The 13,478-nt window shown below is 40.9% G+C and overlaps 1 protein-coding gene across 3 annotated transcripts in view; it reads left to right on the plus strand.

Annotated features, from left to right (window-relative positions):
• Window positions 1–5,197: 5,197 nt before the first annotated feature.
• Window positions 5,198–13,478, plus strand: part of LOC117140938 (protein abrupt) — a 46,100-nt gene continuing 37,819 nt past the window's right edge. The window contains exons 1-2 of one of the 3 annotated variants that reach the window (XM_033304138.1): window positions 5,198–5,247; window positions 6,266–6,461. The gene's annotated coding sequence lies outside the window, so the exon portion shown is untranslated. Of the gene's footprint in view, window positions 5,248–5,768; window positions 6,462–13,478 lie in introns of those variants that run through there. The other 2 variants (XM_033304146.1, XM_033304156.1) reach the window with 2 other exon arrangements.

Genomic DNA, 13,478 nt, shown 5'->3' on the forward strand with positions numbered 1-13,478 from the left:
AATAATGGGGCACTCAATTGAATTTTAGTTTTCTCATTAATTATATGGTTTCTAGAAAAACTGGTAAAGTTTCTAGAGATCGCATACAATATATTTTTTCAATTTATTATATTCTCATACTAAACAACAAAAACTTGTACAGATTGCAATAATTTTCTTACTGTTTCTAAAGTATTTCAAATGTATTGGTATCTGAATCTGGTAACTGCAGCGTCAGCAATGGGCGGTCGAATCGCAATGTAAATATCCGTGGAATTGGTTCAACCAGCACAAGATGCCTCATGGGGTGGATGGGGATGCCTGGATGGTTAGATGTGTGTAAGTGTTTTTTGCACTGTGAAACTGCAAAATGATTGATTGACTCTTAGCATCAGTATTATTAGCATTTTTGGGTTCGGGTCTCTGTTTTGCCTGCGCTTCTGGCTAATTAACAGACCTGACCAACTCCGATTTGGTTTTGCTGTTGGCCTGGTTCATTCAACTCTGGCGCTGATGGGTGAAGTACAACCGTTGGACTTGACTGCCTGCCCGGCCAGGTCACTAATTGAAGCCGAGGAGGAATTACTAGATAATTTTAATGTGTTACGGTAGCTCAGCATTAGCAGCAGCTTGGCCCAACTCAATTTTCACTTCGCATCTTGTGTCTTAGCTTCAAAGAAATTTTTGCAGGTTATTGAGCTTAAGTTTTTAATGGTTTCTTTGCAGTTAAAGAAACACCCGTTAAATCAATGTTTAAGTCCTAGTTAATCGTTTCAAATAAATCTAAACAGATGCTCTTAGGCAAATATGCAACGTACGCATTTCACAGAGATGAAGTTTTGAAACATGCTTGTGAATTTCTAATTCCTAAGACAGTTTGTAAATATTATATAGCTATAATTATTTTGAAGGCATCATTTTAAATATAACCTGCCAAGTACTAATGCTCGATACATAGCCCACGTAAAACTAACAAATGGTTATACATCATATATTAAACGGAAATTTACATAGCATCCTAATTTACATCTCGTTTCGGATGGATAAAACCGGCAGCAGTAATGTGAAATTTCAAAAACCACGTCTTCAGAGACTGCGTAATACGTATTCAAGTCGGTTTTATGAGTTATGCCCTCTAAGCTCGGAGGCAACTGTACCTTGTGCAATGCGATCGCCGCCATTTTGGATTTTCGATGTGGAGAGTAATAGAGCCAACGGCACTTAATCCGTAGACTGCGATGGCCGACCAACTTATATTCCATGCATATAAAGCACACACCATCGAATACTACTCACTCATACACAGCAAAGTACCCATTTATCCAGACGCTTTCCAACTTATTTTACATAATAACCTAGGTTGTACCCACACGAATACCAATACACCACGCTGACCAGTACTAATACTCTTATAAGCCTTTATTTGCGTGTTTTTGTTGGCTATAAAATTGTTTTTTTTCTTTATCATAATTAAATTCATGGTTCGTGTATCATCTTCAAAAAAAAAAACCAAACCGATGGAAACACTCTCTCGATCTTTCTCTCGCTCTTTCGGGTCTTAATTCGTGCGCCGCAAGGTGAGTTGAGCGGTACAAATAAACAAATGTACATATGTACAGTCATATTTACCTTGATCATTTCTATTGTCCACACACGTTCGATAGAAAAGGAGGGCAAAAATGTGAAAGAGAGAGACGGAAGGTCGCGTGTGTGTAGGCAGGCTAAGATTGCTGGGGCTCAAATGAACGGAATGCTACTAAATTACAGATGGTGGTAACCACTAGATAGTTTAGCTCTAAAAATAATGAATGAATTATGTAATATAAAAAATAATATAAATTAAAAAAAGGAAAAGGAAATTGCTTGGGATCTTATTAATTTTTAGGTTTAAGAATCTAAATGGTAGTATCTTGAGGGTTTTCTTTTCAAAAAACGTGTTTTCAGCTCAATAAATCCAAATAAAAAATAAAAAAATCCTACAGCTATAAGTCTGTATTTGTTTTCCAGGGTGTTTACCAAATCGAAACCATAATACAGTGCTAGTTTAAGTTGATGACTTTAATTATGCTGCCGTTGGCTCTACAAATTCCATCCAATCTAAGGCTGTGGGGTAAACTCAAGCAAAACGAAAGCGCCACCCATCCGAAGATGGCTCTCGATCTCCGTCTCACTCACACCTTTTGCCTCCCCCTACACACTTTTCACGTACACGCATTTCTTTTGATAATTTCATAATCATGTTTCTATTTTTCACATTGATAACTCAGCCAGAGATCACCGGAACTGAGAGCTTTATGGGACGCAGCTTCGAGTGTCAATAACTCATCGCTGACATCGAATGCTGGTCGCCAACGCAACTACTCCCCCCACTCCCTCATCCATTGGGGAAACTCCAGGAAAACCCGCTTGAAATTGCTGCACGAGCTGCAAGATAAATGAAATGTCATTTGCCTCGTGTGCCAGAGATCGGCGTCTTCATTCCATGGCTGATATATCCCCCTATTAGGCATTGGAGTACTCAACTTGGATGACTCCATTTGAAGGCAGAACAGAGGAATCTGAGATGAAAAATAAGTGGATACTGAATAATTATTGATCACTTATATCACTGTTAACAAGGAAAACTTTAAGGCAGAGAAATTAGATAGTTTTGTATTTATTTGTAGAGAAAACTCTCTTGGTTCTTTATTTCCTCTTGAAAGATCATAGGATATTGAAATATTTAAAGCTATTTCATTTGGTAATTGTATTGTATCTTTTGTCGAACTGAATTGAAATAAGAAATGGACCAACACAGAGGCACCACTAAAATAATATCAAAATCACACAAATGTCATAAACAGCATCCATTAAAAGCAACCTGAAAATACTGATTCTTTTTATTAAAAATAAACTTGAACCACCCACGAATTCAACTGTTGTTGTTCATATTAGTTTCATTTTTTCAAAGCAATTTTTGTTCGACCATTGAAATGCGTACGAGATTTTTAAGACAGATCGTGGCATTAAAATATATGTACATGCTTATATATATATGAGCACAGACATATATTAAGCGCATACATCCGAATATTTTAATTAGAGTATAGATAAAAAATAACAACAACAAAGGAAAAAAGAGACGAGCAGAGCAGAAGTGGGAGAGCGGGGGGCTGACAGGGGCGGAGGCAGCAACAAATATTAACAATAATTATACCCAAAATATCAAGACGCGACACCTATTCCATATAAATTTTAGGTTTCCACAATTTTTTCCCTCACTCTCGATAAAAATAACATTCCACACGTACACACACAACTAGAGGGGATGCGGTGGGGCGGTGGAGAAACAGATTTGGGAAGTGAATTTTGGACAGTACCTACACACCACCACCCATCCTACCCCCTGGAAGAGGGGAAGGGGGGTGTGGCAGCGGTGCTTGTGGGTAAAAATAAATACAAATGTCGCCGGCATCAATAAGATATAAATTAAAAGCGTACTACAATCCCAATGTTAATTAGAGAAGCACGAGAAGCGAAGAGAATGCGGCGGAGGTGGGGCCAAACATAAAACTAAGGTGGAGCGAAGTGGAGCGAAGAATGAGAAATTCTCCACGCTACACTGAGAATATTACAAAATAATATACATGAGATAAAGTAGTGGAATCAAGAAGTACATTTTGAGATCCTAAAAGGTAAGGATGGTTAGCTATATATAACTTATTAACAAGATATATTATGAGTAGTTAACAATTATACCAGAAGAATTCTTTAAAAGTGAACAATTTTCTATATTCTTTCTTATAGTGCAAGATTATATACCCATTGCGTTTGGGTATGGAACTTTCCTCCGCCCAACCAATTTCATACCTCGCTCCAATGGAAGCGCTTGACGTGCTGTCGTGTATCTATTAGATACATTAGCTGCCGCATGCCGCCAACTTGCGCTCCCTTTTCGGGAAGCTGTAGCTGCATCTACAGATCGTTGCATCCGAAACTCTGTGCATCTGTTGGGATCGTTTGGTGATGTTTGGTGCTGCGGCGACAATTTCGGTGTTCTGCCATTTGGAGTGTTTTTACACGTAAATTTATTTTGTTTTTGTCGACTTTAATAAAGTTGCATCTGCCGTGGGGTGGCACCTCATAGCTTTAGCGTCTGCCGAAGTGGGAGGAAAACTTTATTTATTCCAGCCTCAGGCAGCTTAATGACTTCCTGCAGGGGCGGGAAATTGGAGGAGGGCAAGATTAAGGTGCGGTTCCAGTTCTCCACGGAACTGTCTTCCTTTTTTTGAATTATTATTCCACTATAAAGCTCCGAATATCCAAGGAAAGTATGGTTAGGTAAAATACATCATAATATGATAAGTTTATTTATGTATCTTTAGTCTTATTGTTAAATTGCACTATTATTTGACAAATATCTACATTCATTCGTTTAGACATCCGTTTAGAAAATTTAGTAATTTGCACATTTGAACGTTTTTCCTTGGCTGCGTCATTTTAATTACAATTTCAAATGAGGTCAAATGATTTATTGAAATCCGTCTCACAACTACAGTGCATTCCAATGACTAAAGTAATGATTGCCTTAAGTGTTTTAGTTTGTTTTCCTATTTGGTGCAAATTATTGTAAGTAAAGTTAAAGTAAATTAAAGTATATTTAAATTCGAAAGTAAAGTTTAGTTCATTTTTATATTTATTTTCGTACTTAAACTTACATTTTACGTTTCCTTTTCAAACTGCGAAATAACTTAATTCGATTAAATGCGACTTTATTTATGGAAACTATAATTTATCAGAGGGCGCACATTTTATCGCACTTAACACCCAATGAATCAAAAACTCGGGCTGCTCTCTTCTACCCAAAAACTTTTGGCCAAGAAAGCGCTGGCAATTCTGCAATTCAATTGGTCGGCCGTCCGTCTTTCTTTCTTCTCTGGCTCTCTGCAGTCTTCACCTTGCCACTTTGCCCGGTTGGAAAAGTAAACACAATCTGATTGTATGGCTTAGATAATAGCCCCCTTGTGCGTCAGTGTGTGTGTGTGTGTGATTGAGTGTGTTGGAGGAGGATGGGGCTAAAAAAAACGAGTGAGAAACCACCGACGCGCTGCATGCAACATGTTCGCCGTCGAACGTCAAGCGTCGAGCATCGAACGTCGAACTTCGAACATCGAACGCGAAGCCGACGAAGAGTGCGTCGGATTTTACTTACCGCTTACGAAAACAGGAATTCTTATTACGCGCAGTACAATTTCAGAAATCAGACGGGCAGCAAGTGTCGTGGTTCAAGTGCGGCTAATTTGGCTTATTTGTGATTTTCAGTGTTTTGATGGCTTAGTAAACTATCAGAACGACAGAGACAACTGAATTTGAACTTCTCAACTAAATAAACACAAACCATAACATAACTAAAGAAAACAAAGAACTATAAAATAATATAAAAATAAATTAAAACAGAAAAACTATTAAAATACATATAAACCCGAATTGGATCGAATAAACTTGGTGCCGTTAACTGTTTTCAAAATAAATCCAAGAAACTTCCGTGCCTAGTGCGAAACTATAAACAACAAGAACTGCAGCGGCGACGCGTCGGCAAATTGGCATAAATAAATAAAATCAGCGCCGTTTTTTTCTGCTGCCGCTGTTCTTTTTTTACAACCTGATTTTTATGAATGAATGCAGCTAACAGGCAGAAAAAAAACCGCAACAAAAGAGCGAGATAGCGCGAGTCGCGTGCACAGGAGCGAAATCGCTGAAGAAAAGGGGGGCGTTGGTAAAAAAAGCGGACAGGTTGTACCGTTCGATTGCCGCCCACTTTTTGTTGTTATTATTTTTCGGTCTGCTTTTCCGCTTTTCCTCCTAGGCGACACACGCTCATGCTTGTCACTTTGTTGCTTTTGCTTTTCGCCTGTCAGCGGCTGTCACAAATCCACAAACAAACACACAGGCACACAAACACTCGCACACACACGCAGCAATTGTTGTCGTTGCAAAATTAATAACGGAAGTTGTGCATTTTATTAATAAAAACGAAATTCACACAGAACCAGATTCACAATCGCAATCAGAATCAGAGAAAATAAAACCAGAACACGAAACTCGCTGCGAAAAAGAGCGCACGAAACAAAAAACAAAAACAACAAAAATCGCAAGTGCAGCGCGACGGCTTCTTCGTCTTCTTCTTCTTCTTGTGGCGTTTTTCTTCTACTTCGTTTCGTTTGTTTTCCGCTTCTCGGAAAAACCAGGAAAATGCTCTCTGTTTTGCCAGCGATTCTCATTCATTTTGTTCTTATTGTGATTGCAGTTGTGCAGTGTTGAAAAATCAAACTAAATTCAAAATCGGCTTTAAAGAAAACAAATTCATAAAGGGCAATACCCAAAGAAAATAACCCTCAGTGTTTCAAAAGTGTTCAAATTTTACAATTGTGGCATCACACCAACAAATTCAGCAATCATCGTGAATTTTCAAAAAGAAAATACAAAAATCAACAGTGCAAACGGTAAGTTTTAAACTGATTCTTGGAAATATGTTTGGATCTGCTTGGATAGCAACTTTTTAATAGAGAATTCGATCATTTAAGACTATAGGGTTAGTTCCAGCGCTTGTTTTTTTGAGAGTTTTTGATTTATAAATATTTTAACAAGGCAAGCAAGTTATTGATTTACTTACATTAAATGTACTTAATCTACTGGCATCGAAACCAAACGAGAATCAAATTGTTTAAACTGTTTAATCAGATCACACTAAAATCGCAGTAAAATAGAACTTTCTCGCTTCCCTAGACTTGTTTAACTTTATATGTCCATGCGTTTCAGTCTCTGATTTTGTTTTACATAAATTGAATTAGGTTAACAAATATTTTATGACCGCGATCTTTGTTTGCGATCTCTCTCAGTGATCGTAAACCGCAGTTAATGGCTTACAAAATCGGGCTCACAAAAGGCGTCAGCATTGGGAATTGTCTTTAAACTAGCTGGCCAAAATGTGTGAATCTACGAAAATGATGTATCTTTTGGTGTTACACGCTTTCTTGATTGGTCTGCGGCCCTTGAAGACAGACCCGAATAGTTGGTGTCCCCTTGCGATTTGATAAATGAATCTTGCAACTTAGGGAAAACGTTTTCGGTGGAATTTTCGTGTGCAGTAATTGCCAACTTTTTGGAGGCAGTAGTGCTATGGGTATTGTGTGGTATGGCCAATAATGGTAATAGCAGCTAATGAACCTGACTCTCGGCTGGATTTTTGGATTTGGTCTCGGAGTCGGGGGTCTGCGATACCCAACACCCAACACCATCGCGTAAGTGTAGATTCCTCGCCTGGGCGAGTGTTGTTTTTATTTTTCACCGGCCCGTTGAAAACAAACACAAATACGTAGATGTGGAAACCCGGGGATGCTGGGTAACAAAAGGGTCAGGGGGGCGAACAATTAACGCGTCGCAGTAATTACAGCAAATGGTTAAAAAAAAGGGGTTTGGGAACAACTAACCAGAAAAAGACACAAAGAGAGGGAAAAATAGAAAATATTAATAATCAATAGCCCGCTAAAAGGCATCGATGGAGTCGGTCGAGTTGGTCGCGATGGTTGAGGCAATTTTATCGGTCATTGAACGGCCAAAAGAAGCCAATACCACAAAGAGATTTACAAGCCGAAAACGCAAATCGTCGGGCTTGGAAATTATGCCAAAAACTCGGACTCTAGACGCAGCAAGAAGCGATCGGTTTTTGGTTAATTACCCGGCCAAATCTCCGTTAACCTCCGGCGAAGAAACTTCGATGGGCTTTTCGGGGGGCTGAGCAGTTAATTACATAAAAACAAGTGATTTGCGTGTGCGCTGCTGCTTTTGCTGCTGCCCACCGGCATCGATTCTCCAGCTCCGTTTCTTAGATTTCTTGTGTTGGGTAATTTTCAACTCGCCAACTTTCGGCCCGGCTAATTAGCGGAGAAAATCTGCGGCACAGGCCGAAAACCCATTTTTAGGTTGAACACTTGCTAGTAAATGTCCAAGAACAGGTGACCTTTGACTTTAGTTTGGGGCCCTAAAGCATGATTAAGTAAGCAAGAGTCAATTTAGAATTCAAAAAAGTCATTACATATTCAAATGTTCGCTTAAAGAATCTCCCATTAGTTTCCTTTTTCTTATTCCATAATTACTATTTCAAAGCTTATTTTGCTTACAGAGTTTTAGAGCTTATTTCATTACTTCAGTTCTGTAATTGTATTCTGTGTAATAACCTTTTGCTCTTAGCTTAGATTGTATAAAAAAGTGCAGAATAAAAGTACGTTTTGGCCGTCATCTTCTCTCTAAAATTCTGCTTTATTTCATTATGTCTCAAATCATTCTTTAGCCTCGGTTCTCACTTTTTTCCTGCCCAGCTTCCGAATGACCTTTGGTTGGCGCCGTCTTCTCCGCATCCTTTCGCCCCACACTCCATATAATTTATCATAAAAAATAAAAGTTTTTTGGCTTTTTACGGACCCTTTCATGGGGTTTCTGCCCCCCTGCGGTCAGATGAAAAAAAAGTGGAAGGATGCTGGACAATCGGCGCCGTGACTGCGTTCTAGATAAATAAGCATTCTTAATTATCCCTTTGCCTCCTTCTCCGGGGTGGCAAAAATGTTATAAACAATGGAAACCGCGCACTTAATGCGTTTTCTGTTTTCCAGAAGAAGAAAAAAACGAACGCGGCTGCGGCAAGTATTTTTCTTCATATTATTCATTATTTTGTGGCCAAAAAGAAGAAAATGTTTTTATTGCCTGCGAAAAAGGGTATAAAATGCTCAGTCGCCATTAGCCAAGGACCCGCAACCAAAACGACAACAATTCCAATCAAATGTGAAGGAGCAGGGCATAAAAAAGGAGATTTCCAAGTGGCCCAAAGGCCGAGATACTCAATGATGGGTGCAGAATTGGGGGTGAGAGGGCCAAAAAAGAAATGCCGTCGGTAGATGAGATTTGGATTTCTGGCCCATGACAGGCCAGTGACTTTTCACTTTTTCGCATGTGAGCAAATGTGTAATTGAAGTTCCGCTCGAGAATAAAGAAGTGAAGCGGGCCAAGAAACAAAGGAATGTGGAGAAAGGACTCTAAGGACCTGGCCAAGCCATTCGATTCCAACGTTCGCCTTTCTCACTCGCCGACGGCGGCGCCTTGGGCCCAAAGTATCGCGATTGCCGCATGAGTTGGCACAAAATCACAAAAATCAGTAAATCGCTCACAAAGTGCACGAAAAGTGCAGCGAAAATGAAAATGATGTGGCACTTTCTCAATGCTACCTGCCATGTAAATCATCAAACAAAAAAGATCCTTCGAAAATATTATTGCAGGAGCAAGGGACTTAAGCGGAATACATATATGTGCATAGCTGCATCGCATCGATTTGAAGAAATATTCTCGTCAAAATATTTGCACTTCTTCTGCGAGAACTCCTAACGACACCAATTGAGAACGTAAGCCAACGTAAACATTGGAAGTTTGAAGCTGCCGTCACAGTGGACAGTCGATAAAGGGTACAAACTGGCTTTCCTTTTAATTAACTATGAAAAAAGCCAAAAGATACAGTATTATATCATATACTTATACTTAGTATATCATATATAAGGTTCGATACTTTAGGATTCGATTTATTTTAAATGTTCAACTGATTCATAATCCTTAAGGACTCGTAGCGTAATGCAACCCTGCACTGTTAGACGTAACAGAACGTAACTAACTGGACAGTTGCAATTTGGGTTATTTTACCTTCTTGTTTCGGCCCAACCCACGACCTAAAAAAGAAAAACGATTTCTATATGTTGGCGACTTTAACTGTGTGCTGTCCGTGTGTTTAGTATTATCAAATGCAATTTTCTAACGCAGTCGCACTTTCAACGATGACGGCAGCGACGTCTACGGCAGCAGCGACTGCGACTGCGACTGAGGCCCCCAAAAGCAGCAACAAAGGCCCCCCAACAATTGCAGTTTTAAGTGAAAATAAAATGCATGACAACAGCAGTGGAAAAGCAGCAGCAAAAGCAACAACAATGCATGCCTAAAACCTAATAAAAATTCAAATTAACATTTGAAAGAGCGAGGCGGCAAATAGAGCGAGTGGGCAATAGATAGATGAAGGAGAGCAGTGCATCGAGCGACAGAGACAGGACGATGGGAATGAGAGCGAGATAGACAGACAGAGACAGCGACGCAACTGAAAAAGCTTATGAAATTCTATTAATTTTTGAACAAAACGGAATGTAATCCCTGCGAATGACCCATCGCCACCCTGTCCAGCCACTCCCACATTTCTAATCGCCCATCCGCTCGACTAACCGATACCGATGCAAGCCGAAAGTTTCCGATTCCTATTCCGATTCAGATTCCGATTCTGAATCCCGATGATGGAGCGCTCAAAAATTGTTTGTTGTTTTTCCCTATTTTGTTGCACTTTGTTTTTCTACTCCTTTTCGCTCTTGTCGCTGTCGCTGTTGTTGTTCTTGTTGTTGTTGTTGTTGTTGTGGCTGTGCAGATTGCAGACACTCGCATAATAATGCAATTTGCCATCTGCCATGGAACGACGTTCCGTCCGATTCGAATATTCGACGTCACGCGCCAAAAAGACTGCGACGTTGTTGCTTTTGCTGTTGTTGCTGTCGTCGTCTGGCCTCCGGTTGTCTGTTTATCTGTCTGTCTCACTCCCCCTTTGGAGCCCTGCTCCCTCGCACACACGACCAACACACAGATACTATAAGATATAAATTCACAGTGGTCACTGGCAAATTGCAGTAAAATATTGCAGGCTAAAAAGCTCCAAAAAAAAGGTTCTTTGAACTGAAATAGAAAATCATGAACCTCAATTTACTTTGTTGTAGCGGATGCACAATATTTGACCTTTTTGAACTTAAAAAAGGAAGTAACAATACGATTTCAATTTATACAGGGTATTTACTCAATATCTTTTCATTATTTTTGATTTCCGTTCCCCGAGTGTCCACTGTGGCTCCAAAGGCAACAATTTGGTGGCCACCTGCATGCTGCCTGCCTTCGGCACTCTCACATTCGCGGGCAAATACTAATGCATACTGGCAAAGGATGCGACTCCTGGCGTTTGGTATTTGGCACTCACTCTCCGCTGCTCTCTTTGCTCCCATTTTTGCACTGCTCCCTGACCTCTGACCCCCTTCGAATCACCCCGCACGTCTAATCCTTTTCCGCCGCTGCAGTTGAAGGACTCGAATCGCCTTCGGCTTTCGTCGGCTGCGAAAACTCGCGATTCCCCAACATCTTCCTCGAGCTTCGCTTTTTATGAGTTCAATGTGAGTGTGTGTGTGTGCGTTGATTTTGCGATTTTTGTTTTTGTCCTTTTTTTCGCACAGTTGCGAGTTTTCCACGAAAAACAGCTGCAAAAAAGCACGTGTCATCGCTGACTCGCCCATTTCATCGTGTGCGTTTTCCCCCGGCGCACCACACCCCCGTCTGCCCACCGCGCATTTTCCCCCATTTTCTCTCCATTTTCCCCAACGCCAGTTCCACTTTTCCCTTTTCATGGTCGCTTTGGCCGCCAGCTTTATTTGATTTTTATGCTTGCGGATTTTCTTTTGATTTCGCTGTTCGCGATTGTTGTTCTTGTGTGAAAGCGTTTTCGCAGACAGGACAAATCGGGGAAACCCCATGGCGATGATGACGACGACGAGATGATGACGATGTCGTCTGTTTTCGGTGGCGCAACTGTGGAAATCGGTGGGGTAATAGCCCTGTGCAACGTGCCGCGAATGCAGTTCTTTTGCCAGACTTTGCCCGATTCTCCGTAGCCAAATTATTGATTTGATTTCTCGATTTGGCCGCGAGCCAAGCGCCAACTTGGTTAAAAGCAAACAACAAATATACTGCTTAAGATTGCACACACCCAACGGATACAGTGGTCGCTGGGAAGTGTGATCTGCCTGGAATGAATTTTAAATTTAAACATAAGCCAAGGTTTTTCTTTTTTCAATAATAACTTCAACTTCAAAAGATACTATTAAAAAAAAACCAAATATCATCAGTTGGTAATGGCACCCCACCTTATCGAGCGACCACTGTACCGCCTTGCAGAAAGTCGCATAAGATGATGGCATAACCACTGCACCCCCGCACCCGCACCGAATTTCGGTGGCAGAATCGAATCTGCAATAAAGAAAAGACGTTCCAGCCCTTTGGGCCCTATCCGCAAAGAAGTCGCCACTCGGACTGGCCTTCTGCGTGGGTATTCCTCGGATGGGTTGGGTGCTAGTATGGGTATTATGTTGGTGCAACTTGAGACTGCAGTCTGGGAATTCCGCTCTTTTGCTTGGACTCCAACTCTTTGGCGTTTCTCTTAGGTTTTTCTCACAGCCCCCCACCCCCCTCAATTTTTCTCAGCTGGGGTTTGTTATTGTTTTTCTTGGCGTTTTGCCGGCTGGCGAGCGAACCACATGAATGAATATGAATATGAGTGTGGTGCGTGTGCTCTCTTTCTTCGCGCCCCATCTCGCTCTAGTGGCATTCGGAAACTTCGGTTCGAGTTTGAAATGAGTCTCAGGAGCTTCGTGTTGCATCAAACCTGCTCGATGGCATCTATGAGTAAGAACGGGCGTTCGCAATAACCGGAAACGGAAATCATATTTGGTCAAGTTCTAATGCCATCAACGATTGCAATTAAATGGCCAAATGTCAATTGTTTCAAGCTGGCTAAATGGGGGAAGGACAAAAAAGCGTTGTGCGAAAAGAGACAGGCGCCAAAAGCCTGAACCTGCCATTAACCGTTAATGCACGGATCGTAAATCGAATTGAAAGGAAGGTGTGTCATGCGGACTTATAAATAAAATTAACAACCAGCCGGGGAAGAGGTTAAGGCGGAAATATTTGCGCCACTGCGACTTTCTTGCTCCTCGTTATTGTCGTTGTTTTTGTTGCTGTAATTAATGGCAAACAATTACAAAAAAAAAAAAAAATAAGGAGTCGGGGCAAGAAGAATGAGGCCCCCAGCGGAATTACAGTATAAAAGGCGAAGAGCAAGTTAAAAAGTGAATTACCTGATAAAGGACAAAACGCGATTTGAGGTGTGTTTGCCCACCACCTTCGCACCGAACGTCCCATCGCGATTCCATATCCAATCCATCCGGTCAACAATGCGTGTGTCTCGGTTTAAGCACTGCTGCCCAGCATGGGTTCTTGGCCATGAACAGTGGGCCATGTTCCCCATCCAGCTAACTAGAAATGATATATAAACATAATATTTTTGAACTTTCAAATATCAAGTGTTTTCAAACCATTTAAGTTCCACTATAATTCCCACTGCTTTTGTTATTGTATATATTTTATAATACAACACATCATTGGTTCCACTGTACCTATGCTTTCGGTATTGGATTCCTCTCCATCCCCCTTGCGCTCCACCCCCTAACGGCGGTCAGTGTCCAGCTGACGCGCTTAATTAATTACGCGATTGTATTTGTGACTAACTGCTTACCTCCTTCCCCTTCTTGGGCTCAAAGTTTTGCGGTAATGCAATCGCCTGTTTC

This window comes from Drosophila mauritiana, chromosome 2L (assembly GCF_004382145.1).
Source record: "Drosophila mauritiana strain mau12 chromosome 2L, ASM438214v1, whole genome shotgun sequence".
Taxonomy (NCBI): Eukaryota; Metazoa; Arthropoda; class Insecta; order Diptera; family Drosophilidae; genus Drosophila; species Drosophila mauritiana.